The sequence below is a fragment of the Alligator mississippiensis genome, chromosome 2 (genome assembly GCF_030867095.1).
Source record: "Alligator mississippiensis isolate rAllMis1 chromosome 2, rAllMis1, whole genome shotgun sequence".
NCBI classification, from domain to species: Eukaryota; Metazoa; Chordata; order Crocodylia; family Alligatoridae; genus Alligator; species Alligator mississippiensis.
In genome coordinates, this window is record NC_081825.1 from 74,707,015 (window position 1) to 74,724,651 (window position 17,637).

At 38.2% G+C, this 17,637-nt stretch overlaps 1 long non-coding RNA gene across 2 annotated transcripts in view; it reads right to left on the minus strand.

Annotated features, from left to right (window-relative positions):
* LOC132248560 (uncharacterized) overlaps positions 1-10,742 on the minus strand; it is a 181,876-nt gene extending 171,134 nt beyond the window's left edge. For both annotated transcript variants that reach the window (XR_009459783.1, XR_009459784.1), the window contains exons 1-2: positions 10,619-10,742; positions 1,049-1,129 (exon numbers count right to left, since the gene is read on the minus strand). This is a non-coding gene — a long non-coding RNA (uncharacterized LOC132248560). The remainder of the gene's footprint in view (positions 1-1,048; positions 1,130-10,618) is intronic.
* Positions 10,743-17,637: the final 6,895 nt, after the last annotated feature.

Here is a 17,637-nt window from a genome sequence, read left to right on the forward strand (position 1 = left end):
TGCAAGCCAGCATATTGTTTGCTCTACTAACCGTAGCATCATACTGTGGCTCAGATTCATTTTATGATCAATTATGACCTCCAAGTCCCTTTCAGATATGGTGCTAGCTAGCATAGCATGACTGAGCCTGTACATCTGTTGCAGATTTCTCCTCCCCAGATGGAGCACTTTACATTTCTCAGTGTTGAACAGCATCTGGTTCTGGTCTGCCCATCTAACTAATCTGTCTAGGTCTGCCTGGATCATCAGCCTACCCTGATGCATGGCTGCACTTCCACGGAGCTTATTGTCATGGGCAAACTTTGCCAGTCTGCTTTTCACTCCCACATCCAGATCAGTGATTAAGATCTTGAAAAGCATTGGTCCAAGTACTGAACCCTGTAGGACTCCACTGACTACCTTCCACCACACATCTGTCTATTAGTACTTTCTGGGTCCAATTCCACAGCCAGTTTCCCACCCATCCCATTGAATTGTTGAGTCCACTTTCCCCTAGTTTTATCTTGAGAGCAAAACTGTAGTATGCATACCCCTGGGAGTATGGCAAGACATCTCTGGGGCGCATGCAGGAGAAATTGTGTAATGGTGGATTTAATTTCATTATAATAATTGGCATTTAAGGGGTTGAAATATAAAATGTATGCTGGTAGGGGTATGCGGGGAGCTGGTAAATCTGGAAGAGGGTCCGCAATAAGAAAAAGTTTGGGAACCTCTACATTAGATCATAGACTTCTAAATCTCAAAAGTTGTTATATAAAAAACTAATAGCTGGTAAAATACTCTTTGTATTACTCTAAGGTCTTATATACAAAAGTTTATATATAAATTAACCATTTTACAACTACTAAAAACATGTTATTTTTTATATTTTAAAACACAGCTATATAATATTTTGTGGTTTCTTTGTTTTTTCAATTATATAGCTTTAAGGCTAAAACCATGGATCAGGCTTAACAGTTCTAGGCATTATGCAAACATGTAACAAAATGGTGGTCCCAGTCTTGAAGAATTTATCATCAAGTATGAAAGAAAATAGGATAATACAAACCCAATGAAAATGAACTTAACTCCACACAAGAACCACATATTTTAGATAAGAGTTTGGTCCATCAAGTCCAGTATCTTGTCTCTGACAATAAGAAAAAACAGATACTTCAGGTGGAGAAATAATCCTGTGGATAATCATGGTCTCTAAGACAAGTTTTTTCCTAACCATATGCAATAAAATGTTGAAAACAGTGACATCAAATGTAGTCCAGTGTTCCTACTCTATACAAAGGCTGATTTTCCTTTAAATTAAACTGGTATTCAGCTTTCAGTTCATCTTGCATCAAGTACTCTCAGAAATTGATTATTTACCTACTGTACCAAAAACATTTTAGTTATCCATTTAGATGTTTACATTCAATTGCATTCAGGTTTCTTTAATTATAGAAGAAAATATAACAGTGCCTAACTTACTATTTTATACACCTTTGTATGTCCCCTTTAATTGCTCTCTTAAAACTAAACACTTCCCAAATTGTTACTTGACCTTTATACGGTTGTTTTTTCTCATCTTGAGGTCATTTTTTCCAAGTCATCAATGGAACTTCTCTATTTTGCTTAATTATATTGAGTCAGGAAGATTAGAACTAAATAAAATTCAGGGCTTGCTGCTCATTTAATGACATTATATATTCATCATCCTTTCTTTACGTTCAGTATGTCGTTTGTTTTGTTCTTATAGTTGTCAGGGATAGATCCACAGGGGGTGCAGCAGCAACATGGTCACACATCTCTTTGGCCGTCTTGCACACAAGCTCTCAATGAGGAATCTGGCTAGAACCCCTGATTTTTGTGTGCTCTGGAGCCCAAAGGGTGAGAGCTGCTGCTGCCACTTGTTTCTTCCTTTACCCTGCTGCTGAATTCAGAGGAAAGACAAAAACAAAAGAGCAGCAGCACTCATCCCCTGGGCTCTGCATCTTTATGAAAGCAAGGGCTCCACCCATGCCCCACGTTGTTCATCTCACAATCTCAGAGCCCACTGCTCACAGGGAGTTCTGGCAAGAACTTGCACTGACCAGGAAGTGAGCACAGAGTTCATAGTGTAGGTGCAGCACAGCCAAACTTGGGGGCAGGGAGGTGGGGAGTGGACCCCTCTTACTGCATTTCTGGTTGCTTTTGTTGTTGACTGTGCATTGAAGAGAAGGTCATAAAGGTCTTTCCTGAAAGGTTCTTTTCTAATTTAGAACTTTACAATATGTATGAATGGTTCAGATAATTCAATTTGCATTACCCTAGTATTACTGTTCACATGTAGTAGTCCTGGCTGCTCACTTAATTAGATGGTGAGACCAATCTAATGAAGTTCTTCAACCTTCCCTGGTCTTGGCTAGCCTATAAATCTCTGTACCATCAGAATTATTTTCCTCATCCTGCTCAATCCTTCATAGGCTATTAATAAAGTCTGTCAAATGTCATCAGGCCTAAGTTTGGAAGCTTGGGTCAAAAGGTTAAAAAAATGCCATATAAATGGAAATTTGTATACATCTTAAGTTAGCATTTATGTGAATGAAAGCATATTTGAAAATATTTAATGAGAATATTAATAAATCTTGTATTTCAAGGCATAAGCCAAATTATTAAGTCGTGTAGTTAGGAAGAAACTTCAGAGTAGAGGTGGGGGGAGGTATTCCATAATTGTTCATTACAGTCTTTGTAGTTCCTTCTGATATTCATCACTGTCAGAAACATCATAATATGAACCACACTTCACTTTCAACATTACAGTCTCTATGCTGTTCTTCTTTGTAGCTTAATCATTATCTTAATAGTCTCTTAAAATCAGCAGGACATAAATGACTACACGTTAAATAGATTCTCCCTTTAACATGGGAGGCAAACTTAGATGCTCATCAGTTATCTATTCCATAACAGCTTTAAAACTCTTCTTCACTCAATTACAGTTTTAGCACATTTTAAAATTATATTTTATAATATATTATTCCACTGTTTCAAATAATTAATAATGAATTAATGCTGCAGGTTAACATTGATTTGGAATCATGCTCAGTCTCAACTGGGTAGAACATCATTGTGCTGGTATATAGTGACCAGAACGAACCACTTAGACACAGATGAAATGGTGAATTAGCTTAATGTTGAACCTAAGGGAAAACACTGACATTTTTAAGCAACTTTCCACAAAAGCTCTTACTGTTCTATGGTTTTATCTGCTAGAAAAATATTTTTAGTAGGGCAAATATTTTCACAACTATCATCAAGTATTTTACATCACATACCAAAAGCAAAGGATTTAAGTTTTGCAGAAGTTAAACATATTACTTAATATGCAGTATTGTAATTTTCAATAATGCAAGGTATCATGAACAAACTTCATTTTGTAGTTCATGGGGTGTCATTCAGATTTTCTTGAGTTTGTTGTACTCACATAGCATTCATAATCTCATTTGAAAGCCAATGTTATGCTGTATTCATGTATGTGCTTTTATCAATGTATAGATTATTTTATGTTGCCTGTATAGCTCTTTATGATTTTGATCACAGTTATGCCAAAAGGAAAAAAAAAAGGAGGAGTGGAAGAAATTGCTAAGTAATTCTTTTTACTACAATACTAGGGCAAGGACAGTTGTTATTCTTAATCACAGACAGAAGGGGCCACTGGTGGAATGGGTACACAAGTTACTGTTTTCTTGTAACGGGAAAAACAACTATACAATAGCAAAGGCATCCGAGAGAAATAGCCCATCAAGCCACAGGAATGTGAGGTGTCCCAGATACACTTCTGGAGGATTTTGAGACTCATGAGCAGTTAATATTGATTGGGGGAGGGGAGGGGAGGGGGGCACTGACTGGGAGGTATTTTATGTTCTATCCATGACAGAATCAGGGTCTTTGGATAAGAGATTTTGGAGGTTCAAGCTCCCCAGGAGCCAGGGCTGTGGGATATCAACAGAAAGGCTGAGTTCTGATGATACTGGCAAATGTCTCAGGAATGGTTGAGTGTAGCCAGATAAAAGAGTAAAAAACATTACTTGTCTTTTTATTCTGTCTTCAAATATATGGTCAGATTTCTTGTATAATTTGTTTCTCCTATCTAATAAATCCTACTTTTGTTTGGCTCCTTACTGATTGCCAATGGATAAACATGAGCAAGTGATATTCCAGGTTTACCCATTCTACTGAAATGGGGACCTAACATTTCTTCTGCAACCCATAGGGAAGGCTACCTGGGGCTTGAAAGGATTCCTCAGCTACAGCTGTGAGGTCCAGTACAGGGACAGTGGAGCTGAGAGGCACGTGGGGATAAGGAGATATCCCAGTTAAAACATTAATCTGTTCCTTGGAACAAGTGGCAGGAAAACAGGGAAAAAAAAAACCTCAGGGCCCTGGAGATGCCCCATCGATGGATTCGTGATTTAAGGGATAAATTTCAATGTTATATAGAAACTACTAGATGCCACCCTTTTTAAGGCAATTTAGGAAGTACCTTTTTAGTATCAGTTTAAGGCAGGAGTTTTCAACTTTTCTTGGTTGGTGTATTCCCAGCGTCCAGTCCAGAAGCAGGGACTCCCCCAGCTGGTCGACAAGTGGTGCGGGGGGATATCTCCCCCCCCAGCGAAACCAGAAGCACTGGTGGCAAATCCAGAAGCGCCATTGGTGAAACTGGAAGTGCTGCTGTCACCGAAACCAGAAGTGCCCCCAGCTTCTCCGCACCACTGCCATGTACCCCCAGGAGCTTTCCAAGTACCCACAGTGGTACACGTACCCCCGGTTGACAACCTCAGGTTTAAGACATTGCTTAGGCAGGTAGCAGAGGGAGACTTCCATTTTTCTGCTCAGCTCTTTGCATTTTGTTACCTCAGCCTCTCACCCACCCTGTAACTTTTTTCTCTTTTCTCTTGCTTGACACCTAGAACATAAGTCTATGACATTGGAACTATTTTCTCTGTTCTTTGTATGCACAGTGTCTAGCATAATATTGTCTTAAACCTGAGCTGGCATTACTAGGCACTACTCTAAATATGAACAAGTCATCTAGAGTTTGTAGGGCTTAAGCTTTTGCCATCTCTTACTTCTGTCATTTTTATGATCATATATTCTAATGCCCTTTAGGAGGCATGGTTTTTCCAGTACCTTTAAGAACTTCATTGACAGATTTCTTTTTTTTTCTTTTAGTCTGGCTATTAGGTATTCAGAGCATACCGTGTGCTTGCTTGGTTGTTTGTTTGTTGTTATTGGGGTTTTGTTTTGTTTTGGGGGGGGTTGTTTTTTTTAAGAACAGGTCATCTGTAAGGTAGTTAGATAAAAAACAAATCATGAATATAAGATAACAGTATTTGGCAACTAATAATTAACTTCTCTGCCAAGAATTTGGTTTGAAAGTACAGCCAACTTAAATCACAGCTTCTGGACTCCAGCAGGAAAGGACAAGTTTGGATTCTCTTCAAAGCCCATTAACCTCACTCAAAATCAGCTTTCCAAATACACAAACCCTTTGGGCTGAGTGAACTGCTTTTTGCGTGGACTGAGTCCTAGCAAGTTCAATGAACAACCGGCCAAATCTATAAGTCAAACAGAGGTCCCAGAGAATTCAAAGAAATTTATGCTGAGCCAAAAGCTTCAACTTTAACTGCTAATACACACATTTGAATAATCAGAACAGCTATTTGTATTTTAGTAGTATCCACATTGTAGTAAGCAATCATCATACACACAGGAAGATAATCCCTGTATACTTTATCAGAATGAGTCAGTACAACCCTACTTCTTTTAATGAGGGATATTCATTGGAAGATATCAGACCTTTCCCTTGATCTATTCTCATTAAATTTAAATTCTGACCATTGCTTATGCCACTTCTACAACAACACCCCCCACCCCTGAGAAGTTATTATAAACCATCAGGAAAGTTATCCCTGATGATAGCATTGTACTTGTTCCTAAACTCTACCAAATAACTTTCAGATTTAGAGACTCCATATGCCTTCAAAAAACACGTCATTTCCGATGAGCACAAGCATGGCAGTACACCAATATATTTATGGCCAATCTTGAAATCTGCTTCTTCCACAACGGCCCACTTATCACCCCAATTTATTGATGACATCATCATATGGACATATAGGAAGGAATCTCTATAGAAATTCCACCAGGACTTTAACAATTACCACTCCTCCATCAAATTGATTTTGAACACTCTACTCAGCAAACTCATTTCTTGCACACCACTGTGAAGCTTTGCAAAAGGCCATATCACCACCATAATGTATCAGACAGCAACAGACCACTACAGATACTTCTGCAGTATCAGCACTTATTCTAAGCATACCATTAAATCCATCATCTACAACCAACCTCCAGGTTACAATTGTATCTGCTTTGATCCCACTGATAAGGATGCACACCTTAGGGATCTACAACAGGGATTCTCACACTTAAAATAAAATCCCAGAACTGTAGCTGCTTAAAATAAAAGCCACACACACAAACCCTGCTCTGACCTGCTAAAATACCAACTCCAAGACAAAGGCAACAAAATCCCTGGTCATCACTTTCAGCTTCCACCTTGGACACATCATTAATGACCTTCAACTCCTCCTCAAAGATGATGACCATCTCAAGGTAACTCTGGAGGACAAACCTGTCTCCCAACTTCAAGCAGCATTTCTCCAGTAACAGCCTATCTAACTCAAATTCCCATTAAGCCACTGGGACCTGCTACAGACCCAGTGCACCCTCATCAATACAGACTCCATTATCACTGGACTACATAACACAGCTAATAATATCTAGGATTCTTGCTCCTCCTCCACCATTATACATGCATCACTAGCATATAGGCTAGGGACAGACATTGCACATAATCTGGTTTAAATGATCATAAACTGGTTTAAACCTGTAACAGAACAGATGTTCAATGCACATAAACCAGTTTGAGAATGGCTGAACCCAGTTTGGGATAAACCTAGTTGAATGTAGTATCAGACTTAACCAATTTGGCTCAACCGGTTTATGCAATGTCTGTCCCAGACCCCTTGCTGGTTTAAGATAAACCAGACACCTTCAGCATCCCTGCATGGTCTCTGGGCTGGGCAGGACTCTCTGCTCCACAGCAGGGCTGGCCCCTCCTCCCTGTTCCCTGGCTGCTGCTACAGAGATTGCGGGCTGCTTCCCCCCTCCCCTCACCACTCGCTGCTAAGCAGGAATTCCCTCCTTGCTGAGGAGGTGTCTGTCCAATAGCTATTAGACCACATGCTGGCTACCGTCCATGCTGAATGAACAGGTAGAATCAACAAGTAGCTGGTAACATCCCTCTTTTGTTTTCTTAATTGGGTGATCAACACTGTTATTAATTCCCTCCTGGGCCAATCACAGCATCCTGCCAGCCTAGCCAGGTTGCACTAACCTGCAAAGATTGAATCAATTCAAGCTCAGGCTATTTGAATGCCTGTCCCTAATCACATTGTCCCTTGGCTGTCTACGGTGGCCAGATGGAGCAGTCCCTGTGCAAAGGAATGAATAGACACCGATTTGCATCAGTTCTATAAATGCATAAAACACTTGACAAAAAACTTTTTAACCTCTTTGGACCTTCTATCACTGACCAAAGAGTAGTTTTCCTTAACCAAAAACAACTTGAACATGAAGTTGCAAAACAAGAACTCATCCACAGCCTGGACTGTATTAACCACAGTCTCAACAGGGAGCATGGACTACCTGAACTAGAGAGTAACTTGGGTGTCCCTCCAGGTGTTAACCATTTTGTTCATCTTAATTCATCTAATTAAAGCATGTATTACTGCTTTTAGTAGTGTTCCCTCTGCCTGTACTTTCCTCTTCCATACAAAATCTTTCCTTTCTAAGAATCCATTCTTAGCACCTGATGAAGTAGGTGATTGTCTACAAAAGCTTATGCCTCACTGAACTGGTTAGGTTATAAAATGCCACCCTGGTCTACATCCTGCTTCACTTATCTACAGTTCACAAGTTACAATAGTCTTTTGTGCAATTTTCCATCTCCTGTTAGGAAAAAAAAAAAAAAAAAAGCTTTCTAAGGTCTCTCTCTCTATGCACAGGAACTTGCCACTTTTTCTGAGAGAAAAATATACAAGGTACAACACTACTCCCTCACTGTTCAGCCTGCTTTCCATTGCCCTACCTCTGCCATCCTCCCTCATCACAGATGCAGAAGGTTCTCATCAGTTATTCTTTTCAAACTTTCCACTTGTCCCAGTAATGCCCCTTTGCCATCCTATGATATTCCTTACTTATGATCAGTTTCATCTCCTTATTCTTGTTTTTACTCTCTTTTAACCTCAAACTCTCCTGTAGCTCTTTCTTCTCTCAATACAAACTTGTTTTTTTTGTCACTCCCATCATATGCTTTATGCCACTTGCCTCATCTTTAAGATCAATGAATAGAAGACTAACTGAAGATCCTTTTTCAAATCAATACTCAAACCTGGTTTTTATTTACACTTTGTTCTTCATTTAAAATTGTTCTAGCCAAAGCCTCAGCCACAACTCAAAACCAGTTCTCCATCCTCATCTTCCTTGTTCTCTAATACTACTGAGCCTGCTTGTCTAAAGTCTTTTCTTCTGGCTTTAGTGATAGTTCTCCCTTCGTTCTCCTCATCTAATTGATCTTTTAGCTTATCCTCCAGAGGATTCTCACTAACTTTGTTTAATCAAACACAAAGCTTTATTCTCAAGCCCTTCATAGCCTCTCTCTCCCTGACTATTATTTCCAAGACATCCATCGCTGCTTCCAGTTGGCCTACAATGCCTACACCTCTGTCAATCCATTGTTTAAAAAAAATAAATAAATCAAAATGCATTTATGCTCTCTTCCATGTTTATCCCCACTTGAGGAGTTCCCCATAAACCTATGCTTTATTACCCTCCTTAAAATTCTTCTTGTTCGTTACGGTATGGGTTACTGGCAGCCATCCCAGGAGATATCAATCACTGGACAAGAAAGCTCTCTCAGTAAGGAAAAGATAATGGCAAGTATCGTTGCATTTATAGTTACTACAACACTGAAGGTCCACAGTGGTCAACAATGAAACTATATAGCTTTTGTTCCAACTCACTTCTCTAGACCTTTGGCTTATATCTTCATTTGGCTTGTGTTCTGACAGCTGACTTATTACCTAATATTTTTTGCTCCCTATTCCCTCCTCTCCATCCAATATTGCCCATGTTGTGAACTCTGTGGGAATTCCACATACAGCTTTTCAGTCCACAGTCAACCCTCTTTGGCCTGCAGAGAAATATGCAAGTAATAGTAAAATTCCAGGTTGCAGTAATCCTTTTACAACTAAAATTGGGAAAAGTAAAAGATGGCTGTAGGTGTGCAAAGGGAACTATACCTTTTGAGTAGGGATTGCTTGAAATAATGTTACAGCACCTTGGAACTGTTTCAGGGCTATTGTCTGGGGCTACAGACTGAGTTAATTGTCCTCTTGTCTCCCTGACTGTCACTCAGCCAAGCATATTCGACAGACATTAAAAAGGTACTGCTGCCAGTCTCCACTAGGAAGAAGACAGATCACCTGTAACTAAGGGGCCGAATTCTGCCTTTTGCTGCTAAGCATCTGGAGGATGCCCACCCACCTAGCATTTCAATTTCTTTGCAAGAGCACAGAGCCTGTTCAGTTTACAGAGGTCCTGAATGCTTCACACCACAGGGAAGTTATATGGGCCTTAGTTCCCATTTTTACATTGCTGCTATTTCCCAGATTCTCCATGTGCATGTATTGACAAGACTGTATCCTCTCATTAAAGGCTTGTCTGGGCTTCTTTTTTTCCCCTGAAAGAATAGACACTGTACATTTAGGTTGAACAACAAGAAGCATTTCTTTGAAAACAACAGGTGACATACACAGCTTTACTTTTAAGCACAGCCTAAACGTGCAGCAATTTTTAACCTATGAATTCATGCTTTGCTTATCAGTGGTTAAACACATTTTTATTATCCAAAACAATGCTTATTTCTTTAGCATGACTGACAAATCAGCTAAAGAGCACTTTTCCATTTGTAATAGTTATTAATGATAGACAGAATGTAAACACTAACAATAAAACTTGTTGGTTTATAAAAGTGCATATTGAGTTTGTTCTTTGTACAGAGATGAATCAGGAGCTCTTAACTGCTTTCTCATTCATTTGCTAAGAAACATTAGATATCTTCAACCTTATCTCCCTTTTATAAATTTAGAAGGCAATATTGCTAATTTCTTGGAAAACAGTTTGCAAACTATCAATTCTCTCTCGTTCTGATAATTCAAAATAAATCTTGAAAGTGCATCAAAAACTATAATCCTCAACATCTTCTCTGTCAGTTTTTAGCTCATGATTCTGTAATGCCTCAGCTTTGACCAACATGCATTTCCTTCTCCCAAATTTCAGTATTTGTTTTCAGTGACCAATATTCTGACATTCCTTTGAGGTTTATCCTGTCTCTCTGGGGGATACATATTAGATAAAGCAAGAAAGAGATATAATTTTGGAATTATTAAATGAGAGAGACATCCTTGCAACATAGATTTTAAGATGTTTATCCTGCACAATATAAATTATTTCTCTACTAATATAGAACGTTGCCTTTTACCTGATTTCCTTGCACTCCTTTGCTAAAGTCAGAGTTTATCTTTCTTCCAGCTCATGATTTATTTGCAGACAAACTAGCATGCACCAATCTTCCCTTTCTAAGCAGGCTCCTGAGCATCATTCCTGATTCTGAGAGAGAGAGAGGCCTTTATTATCTTTAACTCCAAGTTTCTTTTATCCCATTAACCCCATTACTATAGAAAAATCTTGTAGACACCTTAATTTCATTTGTCCTTCCTCTCTCTGCCTCCTCTGTAGCTAGCATCTTCCATATAAAAAAAGGCAGCAAAAATACCCTAGATTACATATGACACTGAACACCTATGAGACTTCCTTTTGAACAAAGGCTCCCTGACCTACATGAATATGAATGGTACATCATTTGACTTGGTCTTACCAGTCCCTCATGTCTGAAGAGCAGCACAGTCTGGTAACCCAGATTGATTTTTTTTTCTTAAGGCTTTCTATTATATTCTCTTGAGGAAATGTAAGATCTTAAAGGAAGAAAGAAGTATTTAAAAGAGATTATAGTAATCGGTCAATTTAGGCAGCAGAACCACAGAATGAAATCTTCTACACTAGCTATTTGACTAGCTTAGTAACACCAGCAATATAGAAAAGAATTTATCTATGTTTTTCCAAGACAAAGAAAATTAACAGCCACAGTTGAGGAATCCTCAATATTTTCCGTCTTCTCCTAGCAAAAAATCAAACATATTTGTAGCTGAAGAGTCTGCAGAGGAAGATAGTTTTATCCACACACACACCTTTGTCAAATATTTGCATTTTTCCAGAATTTAAAATTTAAAATGTGGAGACAAAGCAATATCAGAGAAGTTGGTTGTCGCTGACAATGAAGATCTTCCATAGTCAATGTCTGTTTAAAGAATTAACAACTGCAGCAAAAAAATCCTAACTGCAGCAAAGACAATATCTCTACTTGGTCACCTGTTCTGATTGTACAATGAAATGGAAAGGGGTTGAAAAAAAAACCAAAACAAAAAACTGTCAAACTTGTTGGTTTGGAGTGCCATGTATCCCTTTTCCTTTATTTATTGATTCCCCACTGATCCCACCTCATGTTTACTGAGATTAAGGATCAACACAGTTATATTCTATCTGCTTTGTCTGTTTGTAGAATGCTCACCTCAGAAGAGGGGACAGAATTTGTGACAGTTCCCTGGTACCTCTCACTGAGCTGAAGAAGAAATAACATCAACTGTGCAATAAGTACTAAGGAATTAGAAAGCAAGCTTGAAATGGCAAGACAGATTTCTCTCTATTAGTTTTTTACTTCTTTAACTTTGTTAAATATCAAAACAAGTACTAAAAGACTTCTGCCATACAGAGATGGAAAAAAAAGTTACCCTCTTGAACAATTTTCCATTCATTCAACTCATTTGTTTTTCACTCTTTACACACACTTAGTATTACTTTATATTATGGTATTATTCATCTGTGATGTTTTACAAATCTACAGTATGTCATGAAAAGTATAAGTTATTATCCTTCAGTTATTTAAAAAGAATATTTACTTTATAAGCAAATGTCAGTTCAGTCATTTCAAGTGCACTGGTGATCTTCACTTCAGTTATTTAAGTATAAAGAATGACAAAGTTGCCAAACAAGCAGGGGAACATGCATCTCTAAGTCCTCATACAGACTTTCAGTTTCTCCTGAGAAAGTCACTGGAGAAATCACAACTGTACAAGTGTTCAGGCTTGTTCTGCTAGAGAGAAAATGGCTGCTTCAGGAGGAAAATAACCTGGGCAAAACCTGGGATAAATTACTTCTCATGGGAAAGAAAATGCTTGTACATGTTGTGGCTTCTCTCAGAGGAGAACATGGTCCTCCAGCATCTGCCCTGTTGTACAGAAATACAGGCAGACCATGAGCAGTCTGTATCAGCCAATCAGGGCACTGCTGCCATCTGCCACCAGGAAGACTAAGGAAACCTACAAAGCATGCTAAGATGTATTCAAAGAGCCCCTGCCTGGCTGCACAGTGTCAGCACTGAAAGCTCTCCACTTCTCAAGGCCTCAGCATATGAACATTTGTACATGCAACTCTGGGTAAATTTCTTTACCAGAAGAACAAACTTGGGAACATTCTCTCAGGTTATTTGAATGTTTATATGCACCTAAGCTATGTTATTTCCCCTGAGAAAGACCAACATTAAACACAAAGAAGTTTGTTTCTTAGAAATGCTATAGAATATCAAATCATAGATCAGGGGAACTTATTGAAAGGATAGGGAGTAATGCCTTTGAAGTGAAATTCCCTCGTAATCACTTATTAGCTTCATAGAAAGAGGGGTACGCATTGATATGGCATAAACAGAGGAACTTGTAATGAATTCCTTACAGAATTTCAAATGGTATGTTTTCAACTGCCCAATCAATAAAGGTAAATATGGACTGTACAAAAATTGTATGAAACCTAGCATGGAATCAGAGGCCCTCCAAAAAAGCTCTTAGATAACCCAGCAATACTAACAATATTCTACAATTTTAATCAAATAAATAGTCACTATTCAAGTTCTAAGAAAGAACAATAAAATTTACATGCAACTTAACAGTAAACTAGTGTTATAGTTATTTTTTTCTGGTGTTATTAACCTTATGTAAAGAGAAGACAGAAATAATGTTACTGTAATGAACTAATCAATAAGCAATGAAGCACAAGGACTCAAGTGAAGTACATGAAAAAATCTACATAAGAAAGCCTTCTCTTTTACTCTTACTCAGTCATAACTGAAACAATATTATATATTAAATAAGTCACTTAAAACACACATGTTTTTGTGCCTTGCCACATGTCAGTTATTTCATCATGTTTAATTCAAAAGTCAGTACCAGAAGAAAGCCCCACAAAAACAAAAATCTAAAAAAAGGATTTGCAGTCAGAAAAAAAAATCTATCTTCTGCCTTTTCTGCTAGCAATATAGCGTAGGAAAAAAAAAGAGTCTGTATTGCTATTTACAAATGCATAAAAAAGTTAAAATAACAAAACAATGTCAAAATTAAGTACAACTGTCCATTTCATTTCAAATCTTAATACAATAGAAATACTTCACAGAATAATCTATTTAAATATTTATTATTGTTAACATTACTTGAAATAAATTATTTATCTCATCAGATTAGTTGTATAGTTTTGCTCCAATTCAGTTTTAATAGAAAATAAGCAATGCATTCCATGTTTTAAATAATTTACTACATATTAATTACGTAGAAACCAAGATACTGTCATAATTAGTACATCTGTTGCATGTATTGGTATGGTCTTAACCAGAATCAAATTGTAAGTAGCTCATAAAAGCTGACATTTTATCATTCTACTTATTATATAGTGAGAGGCTTTTTAATCACGTGTCTAAAATGCTTTCATTTCCATCAAAAAAAAATAAGACGTCCTTTGAAATCAAAACAGATCTTCCAAAGACATCAGTCAGCTTATTGTGAAAATATCACAACCTTGTCACTTTCACCCAAGAGATTCCTGTCAGTCTCCAATCTGGTGTCACTTTAGAATTACAACATACACCACACTTTCAATGCTTGCTGTGTCCTTTGGGAAAGAAAGGCTTGCTGGTCAAACTTTACAATATACTCCTAAAGGCAGATGAACAAAGCTTTGAAAAAGCTGATAGAACATACGCTTTCCCCCCCTAAATTCTGAAGAGACTAGCTTAAATGTATTAGCAAATTTATCATGTATTATAGATTACACTGAATATTAAATATATTTCAATTCCCTGTAATTAATATCACCTGTCTTTGTGTGTATGTGTTTCAACAAAACACTGTTTTATAATTTCTGAAATTATTATACCATTTTTATACATGCCCTTGTCTTTTGATCCATAGTAAAAGCTTACTTTAACAATTACTAGACAGAAAGCTGGAAACATTTTCAGTACGAAGATTTTATGAAGACTGTCTTCAGAGTTTGGGTTTAGCAAAAATGCAATGATGTCTCAGACTGTAATAAGAAATGTACATACAACAATATATCTCAATTATGTCTTATTATACTACAAGACAAATTCTCCTCTGCATTAGACCAGTGTAACAGATCAGATTTCAAAATACAAAAGGATCTACCAGGTTCCACATACTACTCACAGCTTCTCTCCTTACTACTTATTAAAGGTCTTCTTTTCTAATGTTAATTTCCACAAAATCTAAATTTATGCATCACTATGCATGCAAATACACAATAGCTGTGGAAGAAAATAACTGGATGTATTTAAATTGTCCACCTGTTCACACAACCACAGGAATTTAAAGCACAACTGCATATCCATATGTTTGAGGAAATCAGACTTGTAATACCAAATTCTGTTAGCAATTGCACATTATTCAGAGCTCCAATTAGTTTGAGCAGCGTGTATGTGTACAACTGTGCCGTAGATCAATAGACTGTGTTCCATAGTAGGTCAGATCCCTGGTCTATCTTACCTAATACTTTGCCTCAAAAAGTGGCAGATATACAGAAGGCTGCTGAACTCATGTCTTTATTATATCTTCTTTTGTGCTTAAACTGCAATGCAACTCCACTGCTACTTCACTGCTGGTAAACTCCCTTCTCATCAGGGCAGAAGCAGAGAAGGATCTTGGAGTCATTATTGATGCCAAAATTAATAAGGGCCAACAGTGTGGGGAAGCGGTCAGGAAGGCCGACCGTACTTTGTCATGCATCCACAGATGCATCTCAAGCAGGTCCAAGGAGGTGATCCTCCCCGTGTATGCGACACTGGTCAGGCCGCAGTTGGAGTATTGAGTCCAGTTCTGGGTGCCGCACTTCAGGAGGGATGTGGACAACATGGAGAGGGTCCAGAGGAGGGCCACCTGCATGATTAGGAGTCAGGAGGGCAGGCCCTACAAGGAGTGGTTAAGGGATGTGAACCTGTTCAGCCTCCACAAGAGAAGGCTAAGGGGGCAGATCTAGTGGCCATTTACAAACTAGTCAGAGGGGACCAACAAGCATAGGGGGAGTCCCTGTTCCCCCGAGCGCTACCAGGAGCAACAAGAAATAACGGTCACAAGCTGGCAGAGGGTAGATTTAGGCTAGACATCAGGAGGTGCTACTTCACTGTCAGGGTGACTAGGATCTGGAACCAACTTCCAAGAGAAGTGGTACTGGCTCCTACCCTGGGGGTCTTTAAGAGGAGGCTGGATGAACACCTCGCCAGGGTCGTTTGACCCCAGTACTCTTTCTTGCCATGGCGAGGGGGGGGGGGCGGGGTCGGACTTGATGATCTGCTCAGGTCCCTTCCGACCCCACCCTACCAACTATGAAACTATAGACAACATCCCTGATAAACCCATCAGGATCCTACACATGCCTGTCCTAAAACATGGTAACTCTGATCCAAATGTACCAAATGCCCTCATCATAACTGTGGGTGAAATTAAACAACAACTATATTACCAATGAACTCTTACAGGGAGAGAGAGAAAAAAAAAAAAAAAAACAACAACAAGGAGGATAGACATACATCAATAGTAGCACAATGGAAGTCCAGAAGTGAACAGCATACTGCAGAGTAGCAGCCAACCCTTTTTATATACTAAGTACTTAGTATATAAAAAGGGTTGGCTGCTGCTCCACAGTATGCCAGTCACTTCCAGACTAAAGTTTGCCAGTCTGTGGACCAATCCGTGATCACTTCCGGTCCACAATATAAAACGGTTGGGAACCGCTGTTTTAGATAGATCTCGATCTCCACACAATCAAGCTTTTTTACCTCTTCTAATTCTTTGTCTGCTATATCTTGGATTTGCTCCCCACTCCACTTTCACAGCTCTGCTCACTGTTCTTAAAAATCACTGTCATTGCTTTTTGGGGGGAACATGACAACTTGTTTTGGGCAGAGCGGGAGCAGGGAAATCTGCGACAGAAGTTCAATAGACTGGTCTAACCTAGACTGGATAGATGTAGAATCAGTTTGTCTTAAACTGGGTTCAGCCATTTTGAAACCAGTCTGTGCGCGCTGAACTTCTGTTCTGTTGCAGGTTTAGACCAGTTTCCAATCACTTCTACCAGTTTGTGTGTAATTTCTATCCCCAGCCATGATAGTCCACCTACAATTAAATCTGCTAACTCCCTTTGTGTCTCATTTTTTCGCATGTTGCATTTTTCAGGACCTTATCTAGAAGAATACAAAGATAGAATAATTTTGTTGAGTAAATATGTATGAATTCTTAGAATTCCTAAAAATTCTGAACTGAAAGAACAATATCATTTTTTTTAAATCAATCCAAACTGGATTTCTCTCTATTTTTTGTGAAAATGAGTGCAAAATTAAGTGCCTTGTTTCAAATTTGAGTGCCAAAGGTTTTTAGGTTCTCTAAATAAAATTTCTTTTAAAATAAGTTGTTATATCATGTAACTGAAGCTTTTTTCAAAGCTGTCAAACATACAATATCTTTATCCAAAAAAGAGTTTGTTTGCTTTTTATCCCATGTTCAACTTTGTAAAACCAAACATGATTTTGCAAAACACTTCTGTGCACTTTTAATTCTAATACTTGGGAATTCTAATAAGTGGCAACAAGAGAAAGAATGCAAAATACAAATCCTGTGCAGGTATACCAGCAGCCTAGCTGTGCAATGTAAGTGCACATGTATGGACTTTATTCTAATAATAGGTGGAAAAAAGCTTGTATGCATACAGAGATTGGTTTCAGATTTTGATGCTAATAAAGGGGCCAATTCTCTCCGTTTGTCTGGAGAAAACATGTAACTATGACTTCCAGAGTGAATGCACTCTGCTATAAGAATAGTTAGGCTAAATAGTTATGAAGTGTATGGGGGATTTTTACCCCTTTATTTTTATTGTAAATTTTCTGTTTTATTCTCTATCTAAGAAAGAAAAAAGGCACACATTCATGTAAGAAACAAAAATAGATTGGGGAAAAGAAAACATAAGAAGCAACAAAATTGGCAAGTGCTGATTGATCTGTCTACCCAAATTCATGCAAAATAAACCCAGATGTCTGGATTGGCAATATCT